Source organism: Clupea harengus, chromosome 22, assembly GCF_900700415.2.
Source record: "Clupea harengus chromosome 22, Ch_v2.0.2, whole genome shotgun sequence".
NCBI lineage: Eukaryota > Metazoa > Chordata > Actinopteri > Clupeiformes > Clupeidae > Clupea > Clupea harengus.
Genome location: NC_045173.1, coordinates 2,944,730 through 2,954,627, shown reverse-complemented (window position 1 = coordinate 2,954,627; position 9,898 = coordinate 2,944,730). Strand labels below are relative to the sequence as shown.

The window sequence follows — 9,898 nt, the reverse complement described above, 5'->3', positions numbered from 1 at the left end:
ACCTCTGCTACTTTCAATACCCAACTATAACACTCTTACCTCATATATATCAATACCCAACTATAACACTCTTACCTCATATATATCAATACCCAACTATAACACTCTTACCTCATATATATCAATACCCAACTATAACACTCTTACCTCCTATATATCAATACCCAACTATAACACTCTTACCTCATATATATCAATACCCAACTATAACACTCTTACCTCATATATATCAATACCCAACTATAACACTCTTACCTCATATATATCAATACCCAACTATAACACTCTTACCTCATATATATCAATACCCAACTATAACACTCTTACCTCATATATATCAATACCCAACTATAACACTCTTACCTCATATATATCAATACCCAACTATAACACTCTTGCCTCCTATATATCAACGGCTATCTACTGAACACAAAATTGGCCTACAGCTTTATGTGATTCCTGGGAGACGCCCACTAGTAACACCCACAAGTCTCAGTACAGGCGTATTTACTCCAGGAAACCCAATGGTTTGGGTGGTTAGCACCACTGGGGAGCGTCGTCTCATCTTTCCTCTTCACCTTGTACACCTCAAACTTTCAGTGCAACTCTGAGTCCTGTCATCTGCAGACTTCCTGAGATGACTGCAGTGGTGGGGTGTAACAGTGGGGGAGACAGTTGACAGATAGCAGGGAACTGATTGACAACTTTGTGAAGTGGTGTGGGAAAAACCATGCTTGGAGAAGAGGTGGAGGTGGTGGGCGCATTAAGATACTTTGGATACACATGGACAACAGACTGGTCTGGAAATGTAACACAGAAGCTGTCTACGGGAGGAGAATGAGCAGACTCTTCTCTTGAGGAAGTTGGGGTCTTTTATGTGTGCTGCAAGATGTTGCAAATCTTCTATCACTTGGTTGTGGCAAGTACACATTTCTTTGTGACTGCTTGAGCAGCAGAATCAGAAACGGTGACACTAACAAACACTGTAGAAGCTGTTAAACATCATAACGCCTCACACCCCCACCATGACCTGCTGGTCAAACAGCAGAGCATTGGCAGTCGGATGCTTCTTTAATTCCACTGTGATACAGCAAGGTGTTCCTTCCAACTGCCATAACCCAGTGAAATGTCTTTCCTCATGAGAGGGTTCTCCTCCTCTGACTGTCACAATATAGTGTAGCCTACATCCAATTTCGCAGTATCCTAGTGCTATGCATAGTCTCCAAATTCTAATTTTATTCTTTGTATCTTTATATTGTATCTAGTGTACTTCGTACACTACACACACACACACACTTAGTACATATAATTATCGTATATATGTTTACATAAGACACTGCTTTTGGTTTTGGTTTGGTGCTGCTGTAACACTGCTTTTTAATTTCAGGGATTAATGAAGCTCTATCTATCTATCATTAACGTGGTTGCAGATTTCAGCCCGGCCCGACTGCCCCTACCGATTTCTAAATACATAATAATTAATGGGTAGGCCTATATAATGTAAATGTGAACAATTTGGATATTTATTTTCCTGGACACACCGTGTTCAATTTCCTAGTTGTACCTGCGTCCTATTGTCATGGAGCGATAACTCGACCACTTTATAATTAACACATGTCATATTTGTAAGAGCATAGTAATATTAATTTACATTTCGCCCTTCTGAACGATACCTGCTGTATTCAGCTGTAGTATTCGGTCTTGCGGCTGTCTTGCCGAGGAGGCAGCACATCCCTGCTCTATTCCCCGGTCTCCTCTTCCCTCTACACGCCTTCACAGCGGAGGCGCGCGTAGTCTACTGCAGAGTGGTGCGCGTGACGTCAATGCTGGAGCGGTTCCTTGGCTCAGGAGGAAAAATGGGGAGAAAATTGCGAGGTGAGAAGCGCCGCTTTTTAAAATACAATTATGCATGTTATTAATGGATGGCAGCACAAATGTCTTGCATATTTTTAATAGGGCAACAGTGCGGTCGCCTTCTAATTCAAAGCTGTGTTTGTGAAACGTTGTAGAAGAGGTAACGACACTTCTGTTCGGATGCGTTATGAAGGAAAATGGTGAAAAATTATGGCTGGCATTGCTGCTGGGCACAAATCGTTTGTATTTCATTCGGCCTGAGGAATGTCATTACGCTCCTATGCGAACTGTGAACTGACTTTATATCCTTAGATTTTTTTGACTTACATTAAAAATGCACGTTTTGTATGAGCTAAGGCTGCAGCATGTGGTGCGAACTGCACCGGTTCCCATCGTGGAATAGGCTTAAGATGTTGCATCTTTCGTTCACCGGTAATACATTCTTTAAAATAATGTATTAAAATTATCGCTGTATTGTCGATCGTCCGGAGGTGGTGTGCAGACTTCGTAGATAATCCCAAATGACGCACAAATCTTTGTAGTCTAATAGCGTTACATTTTGAATCGCTAATGCCTCTGGCCTTACTCGGCGCCCTCGGTGTTGATAACCCCACCGGTATTAGGTGAAGATTCGTCCAATGATTTTACTTTATCTATCTAAACAGGTTAGCGTGTCAACATGCAGTGCCCCTGTTGGCTTTTTGCCAAGGTGTTATGCTGTCATAATGGCTTCAATAAGGGCCCGCGAACTGTCTCCAGCAAAATTCAAGTTTCCTGATGGTAGAATCCTGTTATCTGTAACATATTATTGGATACCGAATATGACAAAATCTGTCAGCATGTTTGCACTTTAATTGTTTTGGAAAACAGCAGTTGACTTGGTGTAACATATCTGAAGGACGCACATTAGCACTGTGGGAATTTCTTTTCTTCTCCTTTTAGCCCCAGGGAGGAACTGCTCAGGCAGAAATATGTTCCAGCAGTGGCTCACAGCATCACTGAATAGAGTAGCAATGCTAGAAAGAGCCCCGACTAGCTAGACTTTAGTACTGTTATGTCAGTAGTTAGCCAGATTTGAATCAATAGTCAACCATAGTTTGAATTAGGCCTATAGCCTATTAATTGATTGTCAACAGTTTATGTATTATAATAAGAGTTGCTTTGCTCTTCAATAAATTGTATTCTGGCCAAATGTCTAGGCCCTGTCTTAACCTTCCCATGGGAAAAACTGTCTTTGGATTAAATCTGAATAGTTAGGCATATGTAATCTTGAAGGCTCAATATCTGACCACAGAACTGTTCATCACAATATACAATATAGAACTGCTGTTTTGATTATGTTTGTCCACTTGTCTAAACAGACATTTCTAAGAGATGTCCGGAACATCAAGATAGTTCAAAATAGAATAATTGCTTACAAGATTATTTCAAAGATGACTGCGCTACCCTTTTCATTGACAGGCTTTGGTTAAAATAATTAATCTAGTACAGTTTTCTTTCTTTTAATAGACTGCTTTTGTTTGCACACTGCCTTCTGGTGCAGCCTTTTGCACCGCCTTTTGCTTGTGCATATACGAATTACATGTGACAACATTGAATCCCCTCGCCATCATTTCCCAGCGTCCACCTCAGCACAAGGCATCGATTGCTCTGGATTCTGTCCTTTTCTGCAGCCATATTTCTGTAATGAGGGAGTGTGTTATTTACATGAAAAGTCATTGACTTTCTACTGCACCTGATATCTCTATTGATCACGAGGAATGGTCAATATACAAAGCAGTTTATGATCCTTGTTTGTTTTCTTTTCTTTTTTCTTTCAATATCCTGTTTCCCCTCAAATCACTTCAGTGCTAAGGACAACCATGGAGACAGTCCATTGAATCCTTTAGTCGATTGACATTTTGACTGTGCTCTGTGCTCAATGGGACCCCAGTATCAGGGCGACAGCTCTACTCATTGACTTGATTTGTGCCACAGGCAGTCATGTGTACTGTCTGGATAGGGAAGCCCAGTATAATTGGGCAGGATATGACTGAGCCTTCGTCTGGGCGGCCGGTGCTGATGTAACAGGTTAGAAAAGCAGGTTTAAATAATTGCACAAGATAATCTGTTACCTGTATTTCAGTTTCTTTTTAATCTTTTATTTTGATATCACAAGCACACTGGTATTGGGGGTCTCTGGAAGCCCCCCCTGTCTCCCCCTGTTTTGTTCCTCTCTCCCCCCTTCCTCTTTCCTGTTTGGTATATGCTTGGAATGAGGTAGGTGGTTGAGTTTTAGTGGGATGGATAATCTAATAAATATTGCCTTTAAAAATAGGCATCTATGTTATTATATATCTTCTTATAACTTATTATTATTATATGTATTATATATCTGGACTATTTATATGAAATATCCCTCTGACATATTGTTTATATGTTTTTTCCTTTTGTTACATGTGGGGGCTAGCATTTATAGTGAAGCTAGCAAGCTGGAGACTTATTATACTGTTTCTGTTGGTGTGCTTTAACAGGTGTGATACGGTTTTTATTTATCTTTCTTAATGTATATATTACATGTCGGTTCTTATTTTTTTGCCTGTTTGGTATATGCTTGGAATGAGCATTTATAGTGAAGCTAGCAAGCTGGAGACTTATTATACTGTTTCTGTCGGTGTGCTTTAACAGAAATAAAGATACATCTCAGCAACTGTTGTCCACGGGTCACAAGTATTAAAAAAAACACAACGCAGAAGTTACCACCGGTTACACTGAGTATTGGGAGAGTGACTGGAAAGGGGTGTGTCCCACTACAAGCCAGCTCCCCAGACTGTGCCTCTGCAATGAACAGGCTGAACAGTCTTTGTCTGAGCTCTAGTCTTGGTCTGAGCTCTAGTCTTGGTCTGAGCTCTATGGATTATGCCATCCAACACAGAGATGTGCTTTACGGATAGTTACCTCAGTATTGTTAACCATTACATATCCAAATACTGATCCATCTGTCCTAGCCCATCCATATTCCATTCAAGTTTAAACCCGTTAAAATGTCCTTGTTGGCTGCCTTTCTGCATTTCATTGCTTATAGGGGAAGTGTATCCCCCTGAAGACATTTTATGGATTTTCTGAACTGATGTTTTTGCATCTTTTCAAATGCTTTGAGCGCACCACTTTTACCCAGACAGCTGAGTAAACTACATGTATTCAGCTAGCCCATTTCAGAGTGCTAGCATATAGTGAAGGTGATTGTCTTGCGCTGGGTGAAGACTAATGGGGACATACATTACCAGTATTGATTGTCTGGGTGCCCTGGAGGGTGCTGTAGATCATGGTGGTCAGTCCTTAGGATTGACTGTTGTGAAGAAGTGTTAAGGACCGTAGCAGAGAGCACCATATGAAAACATAGTGCTGCGTTGGGACATTTTCTGGATCATTTGCTGGAGCCCTGTCTACTTTTCAGAAGCTTACTGGCCTTATGTGCTGCATGAGGGCTGGTTATGAAACGCTTTAGCACGCTTGAGTTGGGTTCATGAAAGGCACCAGTGGTGCAACAAATGTGTCTGCGGTCCTCTGTGGCTCAACAGTACTGACGTGCAGACAGAAAGGATGACCTCGTGTGTAGGGTCAATGTGTCTCCGCCATCACATCACGAGTGTCTTTTACTTGTGAGTCACTGGTTTTTGGGCCGTAGGCCATATTGCCTGTTTTTGTCATTTGCATTCATAAAGATGAGATCTCCGCAGGAACCTGGATGCTGGATTGCTGATGTCTTAATTTACCTCACGTCTAATACATGTGCTTAGATACTATTTGGGAAAAAAAATTTATTTAAAAAAAAAAAAATTTAATTAAAAATTAAAAATTATTTTGGGAGAGAGAGTGATGCCGAGAATGCAACAATTCTGATATGACTGACTGACTGATGTCACTTACCCTCAAAGATAATAATTCACAGAGTTAAGTAAATGGCTGGGGGGGTTGTTTTATAAGCAGAATTGGTTTTGCTTCATTTTGCTGCTCAGATAGATTAGTGACGTGTCAATGGAGGCGGGGATGGGGTGGTGTGGCGTGGTATGGGGCCGTTGTACAGGGAGTGTTCTGTGGGAATCCCCCTGAGGCTTTCAACATGTGATGATCCATGTGTAATGGAGGATAATTGCCCCAGTGAAGCACTGCAGATCAACAGGAGACAGCAGAGACAGTGACAGACAGCCTCTGGGACAAAACATTTTGACAAGCCCTTTGTCTTATGTCCACTTCAACCTTCAGAGGCCAGCGTGATATTGAGAGTGTGGTCCAAAGACAGTGTCCCCACTATTAAGACCCTGTCCTCTAGAACTTTGTCATTTTTCTTGAATGTATCCCTACTAAGTGGCATAGAGTACTTTCTCTCTTTCTCTTTCTCTTTCTCTCTCTCTCTCTCTCTCTCTCTCTCTCTTTCTCTCTCTCTCTCTCTCTCTCTCTCTACTGAACTGAACCATGAAGCCAATCAGTGGTTTAAGTTATGGAGTGGCAATAAGGCCAGCCACCGTATCCATTGCTGCAGGGGCTCAGGCTCAGCTTGATGAATCGGCTATATTTGTCCCATCATCCAGTCCTGGGTTTAGAATGCAGCCAAATCAGTTTGTTTCAGAATTGAATCAGTCTAAACACTAAACAACACATTTTATTCTCTTCCTATTGGACTCTAGTGTGTCTGTGCTCTGGTACTGAAGAGGTGGGTTGGGGAGGGGGTCGTTTAGCCTTTTCACGGAAGTGTGTGGTTGTGTGCTCAGGCACTGTGGAGCCGTGCACGTTGTCCTCTGTGGCCTAATTAAAACTACAGCCTCACAGCACGCGTGCTGCCTTCTGATGTATCGCCACCTGAGTGTGACACCATAGTTCGCTCAGCCCGTCTCTTGTCTTGTTCTTTGTTTTACCTCTCAACAAATCTACAACATATAGACCGAATCAAAAGCAGAAGATTTGCTGATCATTTTCCTGAAACAGAGCGCTTTGACAGCATATTTATTTCAGTTTGCTGTCAGCAGACATCTTAACACCTTAACCCCTGTGGCTCGCAGGATTTAAGGAGGAACATGAATGTCCATACATCATGCTGCTGACACACTCTTGTATGTCTCCTCTTCTTCTACATCCTGTCTCACATAACATCACTCCCTTTCACGCGCTTTCTCTCTTTCAGTCCATATGCGGCTTCTAAAGCAAAATGATTCACTGCCTGTATCCCTGGTAACGATGAAATCTGTATCTTTGGGTCAGCATCAGCAGCACTGAGAATTGTTTCTGCTTTTCTCTAGCCGAGACCCGCCCATGTGATGAGAGCCTCTGACATGGATTGTTTGCTCTGTGAAATGTGGTCACGGTTGAAGTTTGGCCCTTATTTTATTATATTTCAGCAGCCACATTTGTATACTCGATAAAGAGTCCGAAAATGAATTATGGAAGACATCTATGTTGGTGCCAGTTACATGGTATTTCCATACAAGAAATGCTATCGAAAACCCCACTGTATTGTTTGACCTATTCTCAGGTCCTCAGTGACTCTTTTTTGTCCTCGAATGCTTACAAGGAATGGAGATTTTGTACCAGGCTCTTTGTATCTAATACAAGTATACATCTTTAATATTTGTGTCTTCCCTAAGAAGGTCTCTGTTTTAAACAGACATCTCACATTGATCTGCTGTGGCACAATAAGGTCATACAGGGGCAGAAATGAATGTCAATTAGAGGCAGTAATCCAAGAAGACATCTGCGGTCTAAAAGGAGTCCAATTCAGCGAAATACAGTGTGCCGAATGTTCAGCTGCCTCGTTCTGGCCCACTTCTTACTGAAGGCAGTCAGGATGCTAAGGTGATTGACATGGGGGAGGGTCTATTCATTTGAATGTTTAAACAAATAATTGCTATGGTAACAAGGCATTGTGGAGTGAGCTAATAGAAGCAGATTTGTTTAGTTTGTGAGTGAGAAGAGGAAAGGCAATTGGACAGACAAAGAGAGAGAGAGAGAGAGAGAGCCTGCCTCTTGGACATTTCCTTGTTGTTTCAGGGCCCAGTTGCAAAGAATTACATGTGAGGATTTTCACCTTCTGTGAGATTATCCTTGGGAGAAAAACATACAGATTGGAGAGAGTGACAGGAATCATTTTGTGACCCTCTCTCTGAGGTAGGTGTTCAGTTTGTGTTACACTTGACTATTTTCTTCTTTTTTGACTTGGTTGTTGATAAGGACTTGAGGATGTGTGCATGCGTTTGCCCATTCCTCTGTGTGTGAAAGATGTGGTCTGTCTCAGTCACTCTAGGCAGCATGTGTGTACACTACAGTTGAAATGGATCTAAACAGTGCTTATAGGTTTAGGTGTCTATATGTAGGCTATAGAATGTTTTGTCTGTTTTTGCATACTAGCATTAATGCTTGGTGATTTGACACTGTGGATTTTCTAAGTGGAAACTGACTTGCTTAGGAAAAATCACCACTGAAGGAACTTACTGTAATGAATGGAGATCTAATTTGAGGAAAAAAATAAAACATAGAATGATTCTTTTTTTTTTGTCCATATTATTTGTGCATACAAAGTGATTTCACATTCGCTTCATGTTATTCGTGTCTCGAGCCTTTTGCCTGCGAGTAGAATGTCAAGCTAGCGCACCACTGAGACAGCGAGGTCACAGGTCAACTGCACAATGTGACAGGCCGTGGACGGAGCGCACATCCAGAGTGTCTTTGAAGCACTTCTGTTGCTAAAGAGAGCACACAGCCTGACCACCATTGCACCTGCACCTCAGGGACTCTTCCCCTTCCACCCACCATTTCTCTCACCACTGTCTTCGCTCCGTCTTTGATGTTGACACTAATGAGGCAGGGCTCAGGCCAGAGATGGGACTCACGTCAGCCTGGTGATTTTTGGCTTTAAAGGTCAGAAATCCTTTTCTGTTATGTTGTTAAGAGAGATCCCTAGAACACTTCTTCATTCAGATGACACTTCATGTCTTCTTGATGCTAACCAGAATGTGTTGAGCTTGTTTGGATTTTCATAACAGCTAGGCTAAACAATCTTACTATGCACAGAAATGCTTCTCAATGGCAAATACACCACCATTGAACTGTAACAACCAATTACAACCTGTTACAATAGCAGCTTGAATCAGCAAAAGTGACTATAGTGAGAAAATATTTGCAACATTTTCTGTCATTTGAAAGGACAGAACACAAAATCGAATACCAGTCTGATCTGTTTGTTCTGCCAGTTGTAGGCTAAAGCAAGGAAGCTTAGTCCCAGACCCAGAACTGAGGGACAGAAAGTCCATCTGAACCGCTCGCTTGTTTCAGGGATTTATATAGATGGGTGACGCAGATTGTGACTTTGTAGCAGACATGTTTAATTCCATAGACTGTGTGTGCAATCAGCTAATACTGTGCTGCCCCATCCATCACCAGTGCCCAGTTACTGTGGAACAGAGTGGAACCACTCAGACAGATTAGCTGATGCTGTATTTTGATTCACTGCTCAGAGTTACAGTAGACCTGTTTAGTGACAAATGGTCATTTCTGATTTGAGGGTTACACAAACTTGAGCAATACTGTTTTAGGAATCCCTAACTTCTGCAGATGTGGGTTTAGCGTTTCACTTCTCCACTATTGGCTGTAATATTTATGCTCAGTGGTGAGATTTGATTATATCTGCTACCGTCCGAAGGTTAACCATCTGAATAAAGCGTTTGTGACACTACATTCCTTTTAGTCAGTAGGTTTACAGAGGCCTTTTGCCAGAGATTTGCGCCTGTCAGATTCCATGTGCAGTCCTGTCATCTCCCCGTACGATGACTTTGTGGGAGGGCTTGTCACTGTGTTTTTTGGCTTGTCCCACATGCTATTATTGGCCAGTCCTAGCAGGGAAATGGCACATGTCTCACTACTGACTTTACACAGACTTCATCAGCTGGATTAAATGACTCTGCACATACAACAGTCCCAGATATCCTGCAAAATCATTTGAATTAATTTAACAGGGGGACATCGCTAGCAGGCTAATTGCTATTCAACGACTGTTCTGTGCTCTGTCCCACTC

General features: G+C 41.9%; 1 protein-coding gene across 2 annotated transcripts in view; it reads left to right on the top strand.

Annotated features, from left to right (window-relative positions):
* The first annotated feature begins 1,760 nt into the window (after positions 1 to 1,760).
* Positions 1,761 to 9,898, top strand: part of fbxo41 (F-box protein 41) — a 49,333-nt gene continuing 41,195 nt past the window's right edge. For both annotated transcript variants that reach the window (XM_031559664.2, XM_031559665.2), the window contains exon 1: positions 1,761 to 1,875. The gene's annotated coding sequence lies outside the window, so the exon portion shown is untranslated. The remainder of the gene's footprint in view (positions 1,876 to 9,898) is intronic.